Consider the following 19,469-nt stretch of genomic DNA (forward strand, 5'->3'; position numbering starts at 1 on the left):
GGGAGCCTGCTTCCTCCTCTCTCTCTCTCTATGCCTGCCTCTCTGCCTACTTGTGATCTCTCTGTCAAATAAACAAATAAAATCTTTAAAAAAAAAAAAAAGAAATATAAACAAAAGTGTTGTAGGACCTCGGGAAAGTGTGTCCAAAAGGTGTTGGAAAGATGCCATTGTTTTCCTGTCTGCCTTTCTCACCTTCTGCTTTCAATGAGGACATGATGGCTGGTGCTCCAGCAGCCATTTTGGACTATGAAGGACACTGGAGATGGGAATCACGCATTAAGATGATCCAACAAGAAGATGGGAACCTGGGTCCCTGGTAACTCCAGAACCATCAAATCAGCATTGGATGGCCTTTCTCTGGATTTCTGTTATGTGGGAGAGAATGCTCTTCTTTGTTGTTAAGTCATTGCCATTTTAGAGTTTTCTAGCATCCATAATGGATACAATATATCACAGATCTAGAAAAACAGGATTCAGAGTCAGTCTAGACTAGTGATTCTCAAAGTGCAGCCCTGGACGGACAGCTTGAGCAAGGACCTGGGAACTTGTTAGAAATGCAAATTCTCAGGCCCCACCCCAGACTTATTGAATCCCAAACCCTGGGAGTGAAGCCCAGCAGTCTGTGTTTTAACAAGTTCTCCAGGTGGTTCTGGTACACTCAAGTGTGAGAAACACTATTCTAGAGCAAAATTTCTCAGCTCTGGAAGTGATGTTTGGGGCTAGATAACTCTTCATCAGGGTGTGTGTGCAGGGCGGGGGGCTGCTCTGTGCAGTGTAAGATGATTAGCTGCATCCTTGACCTCTAGTCACTAGATCCAGTAGCATTCTCCTGTCCGTGTGACCTTGAAAAGTGTCTTAGACATTGTAAGTGAGGAAGGGTGGAAAAGGGGTTCAGCAAAGTCACTCCCAGTCAAGAAATGCTTTCTCTTGGTAGTGGTTCATTCTCAACCGTGCCTACACATTAGCATCCTGTGGAAAGCTTCTCAAAATCCCAATTTTCCGTCCAGCTGGGTTAAATCAGAATCTGCTAGGGCAGGACGAGGTAGCAGTTAAAGCTCTCCAGGTGATTCCAGCGTGTGCCAGCAACCCAGCGGAGAGACGGCCCCAGGCCGGGGAAGGTGACCCACCACTATCCTGACAACGGGAAGCCCACAAGAGGCTCCCAGGCAGACGCTGTAAAAGCCTGACAGCTGTCAACCTGGGAATGGGCATCCTCGTCGCCAGATGGGGTGACTAGATGGGGAGGAATTCCTGGAGGCTGTGTCACCTCGTTTCCCATCAGAACTGGGCGGACACCTCTCAGTGTCTCCCATGAATAACCACACAAAGCCTCAGTTCCCTCCCCTAATAAACAGCACACAATGGACCAGCTCCCATGAGCTAGAAACATGAGCTCATTCAACAAAAAGCATCATCTTAATAAAGACAGTGGTATGGCACTAGGGCCTATTTAGAAACGGGGAGCATTAATTCTCCTTCCAATTGGTAAACTCCCCGGGCGTTGAAACCCCAGTCCTCCCACGAGGATGCCTTCAGAGCGAAGGGAGATTTCCCATACACTGAGCGCAGCCCTGCAAATCAGCTTGGCCGGGGCTCCACGCTGGGTTGGAGCAGGAAGGAAGGAATTCAGTGAGAAACCAGCAATGGAGAGAGGGAGAGATGGACAGGTTGGTGCTCCGGAAAAGAAAGAGGAGGTCATGTGTGAATTGTTTCTCCTGCTGGGAACTGTCTTTTATTCCATGACTCTCCTGCCTGCTTGGCCTGCCTGAAATGCTGAGGCAAGCTCTTCCTCCTTTCCCTTGGCCCAAACCATTAAGTCCAGGATGGCACTGGGGGAGGTGGGGCAGGCGATGGAGAAGAGGAGGAGGAAGAGGAGGGGGAGGAGGAGGAGGGGAAAGAGAGAAGCTCAGGGCTCTGGCATTCTTAGGTATCCCTTCCTGGTAGTTCCCGGAGGAGCTGGCTTTTCTGTGTCCCGCGGGCATCAGCCCTGCCTGGTTAGCCCAGATGCGAAGAGGAGTCTGTAACCCTCAGAGGTAGAGCCCCCTGACCCCACCGCGAGTCTCTAGGGAGCTAAGGTTCAGCACAACAGAGCCCACCAGTACGTTCCCATCCTTTCTCAGAGGTCCTGCCTTCTGCTCCTTCGGTAGCCGATCCGGAACAAGGTAGAAGAACTCCAGTTCTCTGTACCACGGGTGCGGAGGAAGCAAGGAAGGAACTCGGGTCCTTTTTCTGTTCCGGGGGGTCTTTTGACAGGCTCCTGGGCTATCCCAGTCTCACGTGTGCAGGACTGGCTGCTGGCACTGGCCACTTCCAGGTGCCCCCACCCCTCTCCCTGTACTACGGCCCCTCTCCAGCCTCAAAATCTACCTCCCGCTTGACAAAACCCCCGGTTCCCTCCAGCCTGTAAACCTCGTGTGCAAATGTCCTGACTCTTGCAAATGTGTTAAAAAATAAACTTTAAAAAGCTTCCAGATGTTCTGTTTGTATGGTGGTGTTTCTCTGCGGCTGTCTCCAGAGGCCAGCGCCTGCGGTCCAGCATCCTGACTGCCCAGAGGAACTACGAGGCGGCCAAGGCGCACGGCCTGGGGCTAGCGGAGGGGGATGCTCCTTCCACTGGGACTACCCTCCACCAATGGTTCCATCAACACCCCCCTACAAAGGTGCGACTCTGCGCTTCCCCCTTTATTCTCCCACAGTCCGTCACGGCCCATGTCTTCCTAGAATACATCCTCGGGGTTCTTTCTACGGAGCATAGAGACCTCCAAAAGACCCCAAAAGGGCAAGCCTGAGATCCCCGAATGAGAGGCCTTCAGGATCCACGTCCTCAGGGTGCCCACCTCATTGCTCCCTTGACATCATTCTACCAACCGCCTTTGACACAGAGTCGAGCACGAAATGACACGGTGAGTCCCTTACATGTAAGGGGTGAAATGGTGTTCGCAGCTGGTCAAGGCTCCTGGGGGCTGGTGGCCTCTGATCTGTAGGAAGGAAATTGCCAACGGGCAGCCCTGGGCACACATGGCCCCACACGCACCCTCCCCAGCACACACACACCTGAGGGCAGAGGATTCTTTGCACAAGGTGACGCCTGCTCCCTTTGATGCTCGCCGGATGTGTTCCCATTGGGTGAGAACCAGACCTCAATAAAACCGGGCATTATCAAGAGGCTGGTGGTTTGTGATTGCCCCCGCCTGTTATCTCTGTGGCCCTGGGTGGGGCCGCTTTGCGGTTCTCCACTGAAAAGCATTAACTTCTAGGTGGATCAAAGACCCTTCCGAACCAGCCAACCTGGGTCTCTTGTTTACCCCCATTAGATTGTGCCTAAAGATGGACTTTCAAGATAATAGGGACCCCAGTCCCACCCTCCCCTCTGTCCTCTCCTCATCACACAGCCTGTCCCTCCAGGGCCACCCGATGGCCAACCACAAGGCCCGTCTCTCCCTCTTCAGATGGCCTGTTTAACGACAGCTAATAGGGCACGGGGCCCCAGAGCGGCCGGCTCTGCTCTAACAACGGGGACCACGGGCACAGAGAGACACCTACTTGCAAGCCTTGCAAGAGCTCCTCTGTCCTCTGCGAATCACGCCGTGGATGGGGTTCCAGAGGACAACGGGTGCTACCCTCTTTCCTTAGGAGGGATAAATGCACAGGTGCCCTCACCGGGTCCTCTGTGGGGCTCTCCTGTCTACCCAGACGTGGGAGGGCCCGTGGCCAGCCTTCAGTGAGGACACGGCGGGATTTCTGACCTGTCTTGATCGGAAACACCAAGGACAGTCAACCACATGGGAGAGAAAGAGCTCGTGCATCCCAGGACTGCCATGCCGGTGGGCTTCGGGGGCTCCGAACGTTCCTTCTCAGCACCTCGCAGGTGTGTCCCGGGGCAGTGGGAGGCTCGCTGTGGCATCACACATCAACGGACAAACGAACGAATGGTTGATGGAACCAGCGAAACACGAGCAACCCAGGCTAGTCATCTTCCACGTGTGGGAGGGACGTGGGCGCCCGACACTCATCCCTACGGGCAGGAAAACAGTCCGGAGGCAAGTGGCACTGGAGACATCTCCGCTTACAGGAACGGAGTCAAATCGAGGACAGAGTCCCAGATCTCGGGCAAGTGCCCCCAACACCCTGTGACCCACACGGTAAGCAGGAAGGAGAACAGTGCCTAGTCCGTTGTAGGACCACCGTGAGGACTGAGTGAAACGCAAAAGGCTCCGTAAGGGCATCGGTCAGCATCATCGCACCTACCCCATCTGTACAAAAAAACACAGGAGCGCGCTTCCTGGGAAGGGGGGACGATGAGCCAGCGCTTGGTTATTTTCCTGGTCTAGACCAGACCTCACAGGTGTACAGGGACTCCAGGCCCATCTGACGTTACGTTTCTCTTTTCGTTTTGTTATCAATAATGTTGTCTGTAGCCCTTAGATTGCATGTGTGGGACTGCGTGCTTAGTACAGGGGACAGGGGACACGGCCCCGCCTCAGGAGCCCCCACCGCGAGCCGGGCAGACGGGGCGACATGAATCGAGCTCCAGCTCTGCTGCTTTTCTACCTGGAAGCACATGGACGTCCTTGGGCTGCAGCTCCTGGGTCCCACCCTTGCCCCTCTCCTCCCTGGAGACACTAGTGGCCGGACAGACAGCTCAGGCCACCCAGACGGGCAAGGGGGCCTCCAGGGTCTGGCCCCAGCACCGCCGCCTGGACGGCAAGGGGCGTGAGTGCCAAATGGACGGGGGACACGGGGCCTCAGCACCCGCCCGTCAGGACTCGGCCAGGCTGCTACCCAAGGCTGCAGCTGGGCTTTCAGAGGCCCGGGGAGGTCAGGCAGCAAGTTCACAGGACAGGCCACCCACAAGGCACATCAGGGCCGCTGGACTGTCCCCGGGGCCAGTGCAGCTCTGGCCCTTGGCCCTGACTTGGAACACTCGACCATATGGCTTCCCTCGGGGAGGATGAGAAGAGGAAAAGAATAAACCGGGGGCAAGAGAGAGAGCCACACCTCCCTCTGGACACCGGGGACCCTTCCCGGGCTTAGGGGAGGGGAGGCTGGCACAGCCCCCAGCAGCAGGTCGGAGCAAAGCAAGCGGGCGTCCCTCCAGGAAATGGGCAACCGTGACCGCAGCGCGCCCACGAGGACCGGGGTCTCCCTGTGTTCTGCATGCAGGGCCGGGGAGAGAGGCTCCCAGGGTCGGATCTGAACTTCAAATGGCCTGAACCTTGGGTTACTTCACGCTTTTCTAATGAAAGATCCAAACTGGATTTTCATGTTTGCAGACACAGCTTTGCCCAAAAGTGTAGGCAGCGGAACAAAACAGGAAGAGAACTCTCTCTCTCTCTCTCTCTTGTTCTCTCTCCCCCTTCCCTCCCGAAGTCCAGGGTGGGGGCTTGGGGAGGGCAGGCGAGGGGGCAAACAAAATCTTGGCAGCCTGGGCCTGTAGGTCCCCTGGAGCCTGCTTGTGTTCTGTTAGAAGCTTTTCTCTTTTCTTTGGTCCCGCAGACACCAGTTGGTTGGTCACTGGTCCGGGCAGGGGTGGGGGTGGAGAGGAGCTGGGTGAGGCTCGGGAAAAAGAGAAGAAAGAGGTGAAGAACGGATTCTCCGGCGCAGCTGGAGAGCAAAGAGCCCGGGCGCCTCATCGGGGCGTGCTGGGACTTGCTGGACACCAGAGCCCCAGCTGGCAGAAGGAGGGTGGACAGTGGAACCAGAATTCAAAGGGGCAGCCGGAGGAGGGGGGGGGGACTATGGGGGAAGAGGGGGAGGTTTCAGTGAATCATATAAATGAGAGACAGAAAGGATGTCAGGCCACGTTCATTTCCTTCCTCTCCTAATGTGAATTATCTCATTAGCCCCGAGGTTCCCAGAGGCCGACGCTAAATGATTCCTGTAATGGGGAGCTCAGTCCCCAGCCTCTCTATGGGGTCAGACTCCTAGAAGGGCTCTTAAAGGGACAGTAGCAAATCACGTCAGTCAATCCATGGGACACGGAGTGCCTTCTCCAGATGCTTCATGCAACGTTAGTCAGACCCTTGCGTCCTGTGTTTCCACGGACGAAAATTTACTGTGAGGAGACAGTTACGGACATCGGGATGGGCTCGTCAAGGACACCCCAAAAATGAGAGTCACCGTTCAAACCCCCGGCACCTGTAAATGTCGCTTTACGTGCCAAAAGGGACTTGGCAGGGGGGATCAAGTTAAGAGTCTTGAAATGGGGAGAGGGGATGCTAGATTATCCAGATGGGCTCTGAACGCCACCACAAGGGTCCTTATCAGAGCGAGGCAGATGGAGGGCTGAGCACAGAGAGAACAGAGGTGGACGCAAACACCGAGGCAGAGGCTGGCGTGATGTGGCCACAAGCCAAGGAATGTGGCAGCCTCCAGAAGCTGCAGGAGGCCAGGAACGACTTGTCCCTGGAGGCTCTGTAAGGGACGGGCCCTGCCCACGACTTCATTTTTGTCCCATAAGGCTCATTTCGGTCTTCTGGCTGCCGGGACTGTAAGACAGCACATTGGTGGGTTGTTGTTTTTGAAGAGAGAGAGAGAAGGACAGTATCCACACACATTTCCCTGCATAGCAGGGGGAGGGGCAGAGGGAGAAGGAGAGAGAGAAGCTTAAGCTGGGTCCACACCCAGCATGTGAGCCCAATGAGGAACATGAATGACCCTGAGATCACGACCTGAGCCAAAAATCAGGAGTTGGATGCCAAACCCATGGAGCCACCAGGTGCCTTACATTTGGGTTGTTTTAAATCACCCAGTTGCTGGTGACGTGTTACAGCAGCCCCCCGAAACCAGGATGGATATGAATCAAGTTCTTGCTACCAGGCTGGTCTTCAGAGCCTTTCATGGCAAAATAAGAAACTGGAGGAACATCAAAGAACTGTTCAAAAGTAACTATTCCATGGGTTCAACAAAGAAATACTATATAACCATAAAAACACTGAAATATCATTTTCTTAAAAATAAAGGATGGATGTATAACTGAGTACAGATCCTGAGTATTTTCCTTTTATAAAATTTTCCAACAGTAAGCAACTTATAACTACGTCTGTCAACATATAAGTCACAATTTGGCAGAGAGAGAGGCTGAGAATCCAGGCTGGGTACCATTCTGGATTGGGAAGACTGTCCCCTGGCGAAGGTCTCTGCTCATACACGCACCTCAGCCTGGCATCATGGCCCTCAGCCCACGGGCCAGTGGGCTTGCAGACTCTCGTCCCTAACATGCAAATCAGTCCTGTCTCCTCACAAGCAGTCTGGTCCCAGGGACCCCTCACCTCAAGCCTGTTCTACCCTACCAGAGAGCACATTCTTGTCAGCCTCATACTCTTAGACCAAGGCGTGCCTAACAAATTACTACAATCTGGTGGCAAAAAGCAACAGAGACTTCTGTCCTCCTAGTTCAGGAGGATGGAAGTGCAAAATCAGGGTGTGGGCAGGGCTGGTTCCTTCCAGAGGCTGGGAGGGGGAACCTATTCCGGGCATGTGTCCCAACAGCTGCTGGCTGCCAGCCATCCTTGGCTTATGGATGCTCCCCTCCAATTCTGTTCCCATCTGGAGACCCCCCATCCTCTCTGTGTCTCTCTGTTCCCTGACTCTCCTCTCCAACTTGTCAATGGATCTTTCGTGAATCATACTTGCAGAGACCCTATTTGCAACCACGCGGTCACATCTGAGGTTCTGGGTGGCCGTGACTTGTGGGGGATGCTCTTCGAGGCACTGCACAGGTGGCCTCCACGACACTCTCTCCTCCAGCTTCCTTTACTTCAAGTCTCAGCAACTCCACAAGGCCTGCTAGGATTCTTCCTGGTCCCAGATGTCAATCGCTTCTGGAAGGACTAGGAGGCAGACAGAGTCTCCTGCCGTGACAAGGGCGTGCGGCCTCAGGAGAGATGGAATTCTCCACTGTGCAAGGTTCCTGCAGAGAACACCTCTCTGGAAAGCCTCAGCGGAGATCCTGGTCTGGCCAGGAGATGGAATGAGACGGTCAGGGAGAGTCTGGCTTTAGGAGAGCAGGAACTGTGCTGGATTCACTTGACACGGTGCTGGGCAAGGAAAAGACACTCACCAGGTGTTCCCCCGCAAACGCCAGCATTCCTTCTTTCATTGAATATGTGGAACATTTTGGAACAAAACAAAGAATTTGACGATGTGTATATTCAACGACTATTTGCAGAGCGACTTCTCCATAAACCGCACTACGAGATACAATCTGACGTTCCTACACACCTCTCTCTTCTTTTGTGGCAAGACGGTGACAGACCACAAGGCCAGAGATCATTAAATCAATACCTCCACGATTAGGCAGACTGAGACCCAGCGCCCCCAGAGTTTCTATATGGGCAGGTGGTGGGTTCCTCAGGAAAGCCTATGAAATAAGGCCCTTGCTCCTTGTCGGCCCACTGCAGAAGGGAGAGAAGGCAGAGGAGCTTTCTCTGCAGCAGCCAAGGGCAGTATCTCTGTTCCTGCTGCAGCCCAGACAAAGGACACCTGCCACATGGTGATTTATCAGCCGTGAGAGGTCCAAGGATCTCTTAGGCCACAGGTGGGTGTCTGGAAAGCCACCCTCCCGGGGAGCACAGACCACAGACCCTGCACAGTGCCTCATCCCCGATCTGGGTGGCCCTTGGCCACTCCCGAAGCCTCGCCACAGTGCTCAGTGATCTCAGCTGGCCTCACACAGACTCTGTCAGGGGAGCAGGACAAGTGATGTTATTCTTCCCACTTTACAGATGGGGAAACCGCCTGAGTGCTGAATGACTTGCTCAGGGCCACCCAGGGAGCGTGTGTCCCGGCCAGGAGCCCAGTGCCCTCCGTCCGTAGCCCAGGCAGGCAGGTGGCATCCCCACCGCCCCCCTGAGTGGCTCCCGAGCGCTTTAGGGCCTTCCACGGGAGACAACAAATACCGGGGGCGGCTCTTCCCTTTGGGAGCTGGGCTGCTTTTTTGGGGACCTTGGGAAGCCTGACTGCCTAAAACTCCCACTCTTCCTGGTCCATCCCTCGTCCTCCTTCTGCTCGACGGCTGCACGTGGAAGGGCAGGGACCGGCGGGGGCAGGCCTGACCTGTGTCTGGGCTGGGCCTCTCCCAAGAGTGGCGAAGCCTGCCTTTTGAGATTCAGAAGGAGAAGCCCTTGTGTACGTGTGTACTCTTCCTGGCCTGGAGAAAGAGGGAGGAAAAGCAGAGCTGACCTGAGGCCTCGTTCTCCTCTTGAGGTTTGCCCACCTGCCCCACAGAGGTTCTCCAAGCCGTCCCCTGTTGTATCACGCTGTCTCAAGCCACCCCAGGAAGAGGCTGGGTGACTTCAGAGCAGGAAAGAGCTGGAAGAAGGCTACCCACTTCTGGGGCCACAGGTCAACAGGGCAGGAGTTAATTATCTTCGGGCCAGGCCTCTGGAGGAGGAGGTGGGGTTCCTTGGCTGGGGCCCCTGGCCTGACAGAGCCCACACCCCCCAGAGGCATTCACGGCAGAGCTGATGGAGGCCCAGGAGCCAGGACTCGGCAGGCGGCACCTGCACGCGAGCCCGGGCCAGTCCCGTCCACAGCCCGCGCCGCCTGGAATGCCCGGGGTCAGGCTGGCTCCTGGGACCTAGCCTTCCGGCCAAGGCTTCCCCTTACCAAACCACTTCTCGGTCCCCTTCCTCGTCCTGGGTGGAATGTGTGTCATCCTCAGAGCGCCCGGGGACACGTGGTACAACCCAGAGCTGCGTGGGCTCCTCTGCCTTCGGGGTTCAGGCCGGAGAGGAGCCCTCGGAAGGTGAGCGTGAGGCTCCGCAGGCTCTGGGAAGCCCAATCTTGGCCGGCGTCCGGTTCCCATGACAGTCTTCCTGGCAGCGTTAATAACTAACCCCGTCCCAGACAGGTGCTGGCGGCCTGGCCTCAGGAGTTCTCGCGCAGGGTTGACAGTGAGTCACTTCCCTTGCATAGTTTGCTTGCAGACTGAGTCACCCAGAGGCCGAGCCTTCCGTACATGTTCTCACACCTGGGCCAAGGCACATTCGTGCCCATGTCCTCGACCCCCTCGTCTCCAGTCAGCTGCGCCCTGCGAAGTCGACCCTCACGGCCAGGGCCACACAAGTGTCCCCGTGAGCCAGCCCCTGCCCTGCCCCCAACCCACCCACTCCCTCAGCAGGGACGGTGACCCCGGGGCCCAGGGAGTCTGGAGAGATGTCAGAGATGGGTGCGGGACAGGTGGTCCCCTGGGCTCGATGCTGGGTCAGGTCTCTGTCACCTCGGACCTTTACCCTAAAGAGCACTCTCATACCTTCCCACTCCTCCACTGCCAAACGAAGGACGACTGGACGTGGAAAGTTCTCAACAAGGAGCCAAAGCATGAAACTGTGAAGCCATGTTGGCTCCACCACTCTGGGGAAGGACAGAGGCTCTGGGGTGGTAAACTGAGTCTCATGACTGTGGCCATGCTCTCTGTGCACTGCGTCAGGTGGGAGAAAGGCCTGGCCTGGCAGGACCAGGACCAGGTTCCATGGGCTCTGGGGACACCTATTAAATAAACCTTGCCTGGAAGAACAAACTGTCAGGGAACCCTTCGTCCCCCGACTCTTATATGGTATTTTCCTACAAAAAGGATTTTTATTGAAGACAGAGAGAGAGAGAGAGAAATATGAAAAATTAAAAACAAAACAAAACAACAACAAACAACAAACCCCGAAACGTCACTGAAATCGTTTGGGGATTTACTCCTGTTTAATCCTGAGAAAGTCCCTCCCGCCACCTGGTTTCCAAAACAGATGCTAAACACAGCTGAGCTCAGGTTGGACCGCGCTGGGCGTCTCACGGCCAGGGGCTCCTGGCAGGTGCGAGACTGTCAGGTTGAGAAAAGATGACACTGTTTCTAGCATCGGAAGATGTCCAGTGCGCAGGCGTGGCGGGAAACCTGACACCTCACCAGCGCCTCCCCCCCAGCACCTGGCCTTTTGGATGACCTCCCCTTGTCTGGAGGAGGCGATGGGGTGACAGGGCGCTCCCTGGGGGCGGGTGGCCCCATATCTCCCATTCTCAGGAGTCAGAGTGCAGCCCATCTGCAGGGCTCTGAGACCACGGCTACAGCCCCGTGCACCCCGGGGAGCCCCCCGGACTTTCCAAACTGAATTTTGAAATCGGTTTTGGCAGCCGTGGCCATGGCACACCCGCCCAGGCTGTGAGGGCCTCTCCCCACCACACGCGTCCTGCACATCGTGTCCAGGGCCCCGGCGCCGAGGGGACAGCGGCCAGAGGGGAGCAAGGCTCCACCCCCAGGGGCTGACTCGGGGAGCCCGAGTGAGTCATCAGGCCTGAGCGGTGACCACGACGTCCCGGGGTGAAGTGGGAGGCCTGGGGACGGAGCCCGCTGCCCAGACGCGAGCCACGGTGACTCACATTTGGACCCCGAGGGAAAGTTCCATCTGCGAGTCCTCTGGATGGCTCCCGTCTCCCGGGTGAGGTCATCCGCGCTGCCGCTCAGAACTGGGACATACTTCTTTCTCCCAGAACCCCGGCGTTTCACTCGCAATTATGGTGAGGGCAGAAATCCTCTTCCCAGCCACAGCCGCTCGCCCTGCCCACCGCACACACACGCACACACGCACGCGCACACACACACACGCATACACACAACAGACGGACGGTAGGGGAGAGGGTGTCCTCCCTGGGTGTCGGGTTTTTTCATCGTTCTTTATGCCAAGGGGTCAAAAGGCAGCGACGGGGACGGGCCTTTGAGAGGAGGGACATTAAATCTGCGCCCGTTGATTTGACCGTGTTGTCGCTGCTTCTGATTCTGACGATGGCCCTGTGGGCCCAGCCGTCAGGCTACCATCTTGCTCCACGATCCCAGGGGCCATCGGCCTGGAAGCCGAGGAGAGCACAGCCTCGGGTGGAAAGAGTCCCCAGCAGAGCGGCGCTCAGGAGCTCGGCAGGGTCGTTCAGAAATACACTTGAGCCTCGGAGAAACGTGCAGGCGAAGACCTCACCCTGCTCACGGTCCTGTGCTTTGCAAGCGAGTGTGACAGGGCGTGTGCACTCGGCTAAGGCTTTGCTGGGGAGCAGGAGGCGTGTGGCCTGACGGACTGCAGTTTCCGGTGCACGTCAGCTCACAGGACATTAGCTAACAAGCACCACGACTAGGTGGAAACGTTCTGAGAAAGACACGTCTGTCGGGCGCGAGCTCTGGGGCACGCTGAGCCGGCCCCACCTGGACGGTCACGGCGACCGCAGGACGGGAAGGACCAACGGCGAAGCAGGACATTCCCGCAACTGTGAGCTCCCTACAGTCAGAGGAGGAGGACGATGAGGTCGAGGCAGGGAGGCTGCGGAGGGAGCACGTGGCCCCCGCCAGAGGGCTCTGGGGACACCATGCGGGATGGCCTCGAGCTGCACCCCTGAGGGCGGCCGCTCCCCCCCCCCCCGACTACCCTCCCCACAACTGGAACAGGAAAGCCAGAGCCTCTGGTCTCCCTCCTCCCGTCATTTCCCACCATTCCCTTCTGTTTCCCCTTTCCCTTCTCCTCCTTGCTGCTGGGCCCAGCGTGGCCCGACCGAGGCCTGGAGACCCCCCCGGGCAGGGAGGAGCAGAGAGGGACCCGCCACCACCCCGTGCAAGAGGCCATCCTAATTAGGCAACCACAGCTGCTGCTGAGAATCATGCCCTGAGGAACAGCCTGGAAGCTTCTCGGCTCATCCCCACTGGAAATGCCATCCGTGGTCACATACCTGAGATCCGGCCCGACAGGCGCCGGCACCTCAGTGCCCCTTCCGCGCGGGCCATCGGCCGCCTGCTGCTCTGCTCCTCTCTGTCTCCAAACCAGCCCCCAGGAAGTGCGACCGCAGCACACTTGTCTCACTGGTCTCAGAATCCTGCTGTGGCTCCCAGTTCCCTTACTGGGAAAGCCTGACGCTCCCTTTCCCCCGACCCCTGCCACCACCCTGCCACCCAGGCTCCCCCTGGCCTGGGCCTCATTCCAGTTCCACCGTGCTCCTGTCCTCGGCCTGAATGTCACTGTTCCCTCTGCAGAACCCTCGTCCCCAGGGTGTTCACGGACCAGATCTTTGGAGCGTGTGCACAGGGGTCACCTCCTCAGTGAGGTGTCTGCTCCGTTCAACGCTGCACCCAGCCCTCCCCTCCCTGCCCTGCACACGCGGCCTGCCTTTGTGCTCCCATGTCTGCTGTCTTGCACAACACCGTCACCTTATGTACAAGCTAATTAACCCATATACTGTTTTGCTGTTTGCCATCCACCGTCTCCCACACTAGAAGGCCAGTCCCGTGACAGCAAGATGGTGTTCTCCGCCTAGAACGGTCCCAGCACGCAGTGAGCCTCTAATAACGCTGTTAGGCCATTCCCACGGGTGCAAGGGGCCATGTATCTTAAGGAATGAACCGCTCTTCCTGGGGGAGGGAAGGGAGAAGCCGGGCTAAGGCAGAGGGTGCTGTGTCGCCAAAGGCAGTGCCCACACTGGCCTGGAAAGTCCCCTGGAGTCGCTCAGTCCTGTCCCCGCCCCAACTCACACACAGCCTGCTGGTCACCCGGGCACACGGAGCCACCAAGGAACCCTTTCGCCAACGGACTCCTCCCCAGCCCCAACCTCCCACCGGACGCCCACACCGGGGAGCCAGCGGGGAGAGCACGGAGGCAACGTGTGGAAATATTCCAGATTCGGGGTTGGGGGAGGGAGGATACACAGCAGGTCAGTTTGGCTGTAAAGATCCAAATTTGGGTGGGAAGTGGGAGCAATTAACATTAAGTGTCCTGTGAGAGCTGGTTGCTGGGATAAACCAGGAGGGAACCAGGACAAGGCGGCGGCTTTTTGGTTTTCTTTGGCCTTTTTTTTTTAATCAGAAAGTGGCAGGATGAATACTGGATTTAAGAAAGAAGTTTCAAGAAGACAAAGGCAAGATCGTTTTAGGAAAGAAAGACTAGAAATTCCCAAGGTCGGGGCCCCTCATGAGCGTCCCAGCTTGCGCGACCCAAGTCCAGATCAACAGCGTGGCTGGGAGAAGGGGCGGGAAGGATCAAACCGAAAGTCGCCGGGGAGCAACTGCCAGGATTTAGTGTTCTAGGGGGTGGAGGCGTGAACACCGTGAACACCACTGGACACCATCCTTCTGCCTGATCCATGCGGAATAAGATACGTAAGGAAGGGAAGAGACAGGGCATCTGCTGAGGTCTAGACTTTTATTGGATCCACTGTATTGTCCCATGTAACCCACGACCTCCCCTGAGGACAAGGTATCAGCACCAGCATCTTCTAGGTGAGGAAACAGAGGCTTAACAATGCACCCAAGATCCTATCCAGAGCTAACGAGGGAAAAAAACACCCGCTGACATTCACTGTGTGCTTTGTCCGTTCCGGGCACTGGGCCAGGCATCTCACTCTGTATCCTCTCATCTCGTGCCACGACACGGCAGGGACGGCTCGTTCATTGTCCCCATTTTACAGATGGGAAAACTGAGGGCTAGGGGAGGGAAGGTCAGCAGCGATAGAAGGCAACCCCGGGGTGAGCAAGCGTTCCTCTGCTTCCTCATCTGTAGGCTGGGGATGACACGCTCCCCTGCTAGCATTTCGAGAGGTGAGAACGAGTTCACCCAGGTAGACGCCTTGAGAACCCAGCCCGCCTGGAACTCACTGCAAGGACTGTTAGTATTTATTAACCTGTGTCTCTGGACCTTCTCCGACAGCTAACTGCAAGGCTCCTCCTGCCAGTCAGCCCTCTGGGCTAGCAGGCGGGTGTGGGTGCAGGAGGGCTGTCTGGGAAAAAGGAGGTTGGCAGCAGAAGGAATAAACCCCCACCCCCACCCCGAGCGAGAGGAGCAGCAGGGGTGTGGCTCTGCTCTGATTACCGGCCGCCTCACCTTCTGTCTTGTCCTTCTTTTCTTGCTCGGAGCACCTCCCGAGGTCAGCCTCAAAGCTCTGATTTCACCTAGAAAAAGAAGGGAAAGTTATGCCAGGAAAAGCAGAGTAAAACTCATCTGCAAACTTAAAATCTAGAGGGAGTGGTCTCCGAATGCCCCACAGCCTTCCAGGAACATAGGCGTTTAATAATTGTTTAGTCTTTAATATAGAATAAAACTACATTCCTTCTGAACAAAGGCAAAAACCCATTTCCTCTGTCAGTCACAGACACGGCAAACTGGAAGGTGACTTTCAAAGAAATACAGATGTTCATTCTAATGAGACCTACAAGAAAATGGAAGGAAGGTTACATTGGAGAGCAATTTTTTTCAAGTTAAAACTTAAATTTACAGGGGGCTTGTACACCTCCCCCCCAAAATAATAATCTATTGTCACAGTCCTGAGTTGTTCTGTTTTGGGGGCCCCTTTCCTCAAAGACTCTTATGACACTGTATCTGAATTGTTTTATGGTCTGACCACATGGCACGTCTGAGTTCATGATATGGATCGCCCATGAGGAACCTCTAGCTCGGTGCCCGGTCCCTGTCGTTACAAGCTAGACCTTCCCTGCCTCCTGCGTGAGTTTCTGGAGTGCAAGGTTACGACGTGTCATTCCTGAGCAAAGGCACAAGGTTACCGGCAGAGTTGCCGCTGCTGCTAAAATAGATATTTAATCTTTAAATCCGACCTCTGTCCAACCTGATTCAGACACCAGGAAGGGTAGTATTTCAAAAGGTGTTTAAGATAATAGCCCCATTCTAAGCTTCCCCATCATTAGACTCAAAGAAATCACTCTAGCCCCCTAGGCTGGCAAATGAAAACAGAGAGAAGAAAAAAAGGGGAAAAATAATACCATCAGATTTGAAACAGAAAACTTGTAACCTTCACTCACAAGGGAGAGGATTGTTTGGGTGGTGTTTTGTTCTTTCCCTGGATGCACACAGACATCATCTTGGGGCTTGGATCACTCCTGTGGTTTCTAGAGTTACGGAGGACCAGGTCCAGGCTGGTCCTCTGTGGCCAACCCCACCAGCCAATGCCCACTGCCACCACACACCCTCCAATGCCAAGTCGGGCAGCAGAACGGATTCCCACTCCTGTTACTGCCTTATATAGGGCCACCCCCAAACCCAGCCCAGGTTCAGTCTCTTAGGTGCGGAACATCCCATAACCTCATTCAAGCTCAAGCCTTGCATGGAAAGGACTGTAGCCTGACCCTTTCAGGGGAAATAGGAAATTGGACACAAGGCGATCTAAGCTCACCCAGCCCCAAGACATTTCAGTCCAACCAAAGCAAGCTGACCTCGGGGAGTGGGGAAGTGGAAAACCCTAGGGTAGGGGGAGATCTGGAGGAGACGAGGGGTTCTCACTCTCCAGGTTCCCAGACTTGGCTACCTGCTGAAACCACTGTTCCCCATTCCCCTGGGCAGCCTGAAAGATATCTTGAAGCCGAGACCTCGTTCCCAGCAGTTCTGATTGGCAGAAATTCAGTATTGGGTTAAAAAGAACCGAAGCTCCCCAGGTAAGTCTAACATGCATTGAAATGTAGGGACCATCTGGAGATTCTTTTAGAATTCAAAATCAATGGCTCTGAGGGGGCGGCCTGAGATCGTGCCTCTCTTACCAGCTCCTGGGTAAGCCCAGCGCTGGTGGCCCGCAGAGCACGCTCTGGGTGGCCCCGGCTTAGCAGGGGTGCCCTCTAACACCTGCCTTACGTCCGGTTCCCCTGAAACCTCAGGCAAATGGATCCCACTCCACCCTCCCGAACCTCCCCAACCCCTGTCCAAGAGGCCCTGAGACCCGCCCAGCTGACCTGTGGAGTGTCAGATGGGGAGAGACGTCACTCACATCCCACAAGAGCTGCGCCTCCGCCTCCATCCCCCACCTGGATCCAAGCCCCAGCCCAACACACACTCTAGGAAGCAGTGCAATCAACAGAATGGTTTTTTTTTTTTTTTTAAGATTTTATTTATTTATTTGACAGAGAGAGATCACAGGTAGGCAGAGAGGCAGGCAGAGAGAGAGAGAGGGAAGCAGGCTCCCTGCTGAGCAGAGAGCCCGATGCGGGACTCGATCCCAGGACCCTGAGATCATGACCTGAGCCGAAGGCAGCGGCTTAATCCACTGAGCCGCCCAGGCGCCCCAGAATGGTTTCTTTCTGCTCTGTTCCTTAACGTGAGTGGGGCTCTTCCCACAGGCTTATTGAGGGCCAGCAGGCCGCAGGCCTCCAGGAAGCCCGGGGGCCCATGGATGCAGCCTCTCCCGGCCCCCTGGCTCAGCATCTGCCGCACGGAGCCCTGCACACCCACCTCCCCGCTGCCCTTCCGTGCCCAGTGTGGACCACGGCAGGACCCGGAGCAGACGGCACTCCCTCGGAACAGGCCAACGGCAGCAGGCCACGCCTGGCACCAAACCGCTGTGCCACGGGCTACCCACAGCTGGTCCCCCAAGGTCCCTCCCTTCCCTCTGTGCCCCCAACCTGACTGGTTCCTTCCGGGGGTCTCCGGGGATGCCTTGAGCCAAACAGCACCTAGGGGTTCTTGGCCTCACCACCTCCAGCCAGGATGGAAGGGGCTGGTCCCCCGGGATTCCTCCGACGGAAGATCAAAGGGCCCAGCGGGCAAGGCCACAAGAAGACTCTGGCCTGCAGCGCGCCCAGACCCACCCCAGCCCGCAGCCTCTCCAGAAAGCGCATCACCACCTCCGTCGGTCCTCAGACAACAGAAGGCCACGCACCGCGGCAGAGGGAGGGCAGGAAATACAGGCGAGATCAAACTCGGGCTTCTCCCACTCTGCAAGTGAGTGGTGCCTCTTTGGCCAAAATAAAGGTTGCAGGTGGGAGAATTCTTGGACCTCCTGGATGGGTCCAGCCAGGGTCAGAGGGGCGTGACTTCCACAGAGCAGGTCAAGTCGCTGGCAGGAGGCCAAACCACTGGGTCCCATTTCGAGGCACGTACGGAAAGGCCAAAGCCCACTGAGCGTAGGAGGCAGTGCCCAGGACCCCCAACCATGAACATGTTCTAATTTCTTATAAAACTAGAAGGAATAAAAGAAGTATAATATGAAAGCTCACATCTCAACGAATCTGGCCTGCACGGCAGTCATCCTACACCACAGCGATCAGAAAAGGCCATTTTTAAATTTTTTTTTTTTTTTAATGTTGGAAAGGGGCTCATGACGACAAAAATGCCTAAGGTCATGAGCGTCTGATCCACTCAGAGTTCGACTTCCTTCCAACCTCCAAACCCGCCATTCTTCATGCGGACCCTTTGTGGAAGGCCTTAGGCAGCCCTGGAGGCCACTGCTCTTTCCCAAAGGCCCCCAGGCCAGCCCAAAGACCCTTCCCCTAAGTGCCTCCCAGCAACACTCCCCTGACTCCGTCCCCGGCTCGCCGGGTCCACGCAGGTAATCTGGGCCTGCTTTGGACCAGGCAGACAGCCCAGCAGCTCCCACCCCCGCTCAGCCTGGCAGGTAGACCTGCCCCTCTAAGTCCAAACACATGCTCAGCCCCCTGCAGGATAAACACGGAGCATACATCACACCCAGGCCTGTAAAAGATAATTACCCAATCTGATCTGGGCAAATTAGGCCCACGGAACCATCTAATTCGTACACTGAACTCAAGGGTTATATCGGCAGGAAAAATTAACCTGGCTCTTTATTGGGATTTGCCCCCAGGTCAGGATTAGGGATTGTTTATCTTTTTAAATTCTCTAGCTGAGGAAGCCTGGAAAGGCTCTCTCTGCACCCACCCCTTCTCCTTTCCACCCCATCCTGGTCCGCCAGCTGCCCAGGGGTCTTTCCTACAAACTCGCTCAATAAAGCCCCAATGAGAACAGACAGACAGACAGACAGACAGGTATTTTTTCACAAAAGAAAAGTTGGGACATCCCAAACCCAAATCAAGGACTTTATTAATGGGCACTGACTCAGAACGAGTAAACAGAAGAACTGACATGCCCAGATGGCAATGTACCTCCTAATTATTCTGGCCCAACTGTGAAATGTGGACTTGGAAAACACTCACAAATGCACATTTCCCTAAATAAATATGCTGTCTCTCTCTCTTCCTCTCTCTCTCTCTCCCTCCCACCTCTGTGGAGGAGTCTCTCGAGAGGAGATGCCATGAACAGGGGTTGCTCGGTGCCCATCCCCTTAGCTCATCACCGGCTAGAACACCCAAGACCTGTTGCCGGGATGTCAGGACAAGTAGACAGCAAATGAGGATTATCCTTCGTCTAACCAAAATAAGCACCGTGGCAAGACAGCCGGCTTTCCCCGCTCTTTCCTAGTGTACCTTGCAGGGGGTTTCCCCTGGGGGGAAAAAATCCCCCGCGGACTCCCAAGTCAGTGCTGTAACAGGGAGACGAAGCTCTGGCCCACCCAGGGGTATTTAGGGCTCATATGTTTGTGGCTCCTGCAAAGGGGGGGTGTCCGTGTGAGGACGAAGGCGGTGATGAGCACACAGGCCGAGCGGTGCTTCGGGCCAACGTGATCTACCCATGAAATCATTGCAACGTGCCTCTCCAGGAGACGGAGATGGCTTTTCTGAGCCTACCCTGGAGCCTACAGTAGGTCCTCTTGCTCTTTAA

The 19,469-nt window shown here is 55.9% G+C and overlaps 2 long non-coding RNA genes across 8 annotated transcripts in view; one reads left to right on the plus strand and one right to left on the minus strand.

Annotated features, from left to right (window-relative positions):
* The window catches only part of LOC309852147, a 160,777-nt gene that overhangs the window by 19,324 nt on the left and 121,984 nt on the right, over positions 1–19,469 (minus strand). For all 7 annotated transcript variants that reach the window (XR_014305095.1, XR_014305096.1, XR_014305097.1 and 4 more), the window contains one exon: positions 14,838–14,905. This is a non-coding gene — a long non-coding RNA (uncharacterized lncRNA). The remainder of the gene's footprint in view (positions 1–14,837; positions 14,906–19,469) is intronic.
* Positions 1,450–2,473, plus strand: LOC309850731. Its single transcript, XR_014304423.1, has 2 exons — positions 1,450–1,667; positions 1,928–2,473. It is a non-coding gene; the product is annotated as an uncharacterized lncRNA (long non-coding RNA).

This window comes from Mustela nivalis, assembly GCF_964662115.1.
Source record: "Mustela nivalis genome assembly, chromosome: 17".
Classification (NCBI taxonomy): domain Eukaryota; kingdom Metazoa; phylum Chordata; class Mammalia; order Carnivora; family Mustelidae; genus Mustela; species Mustela nivalis.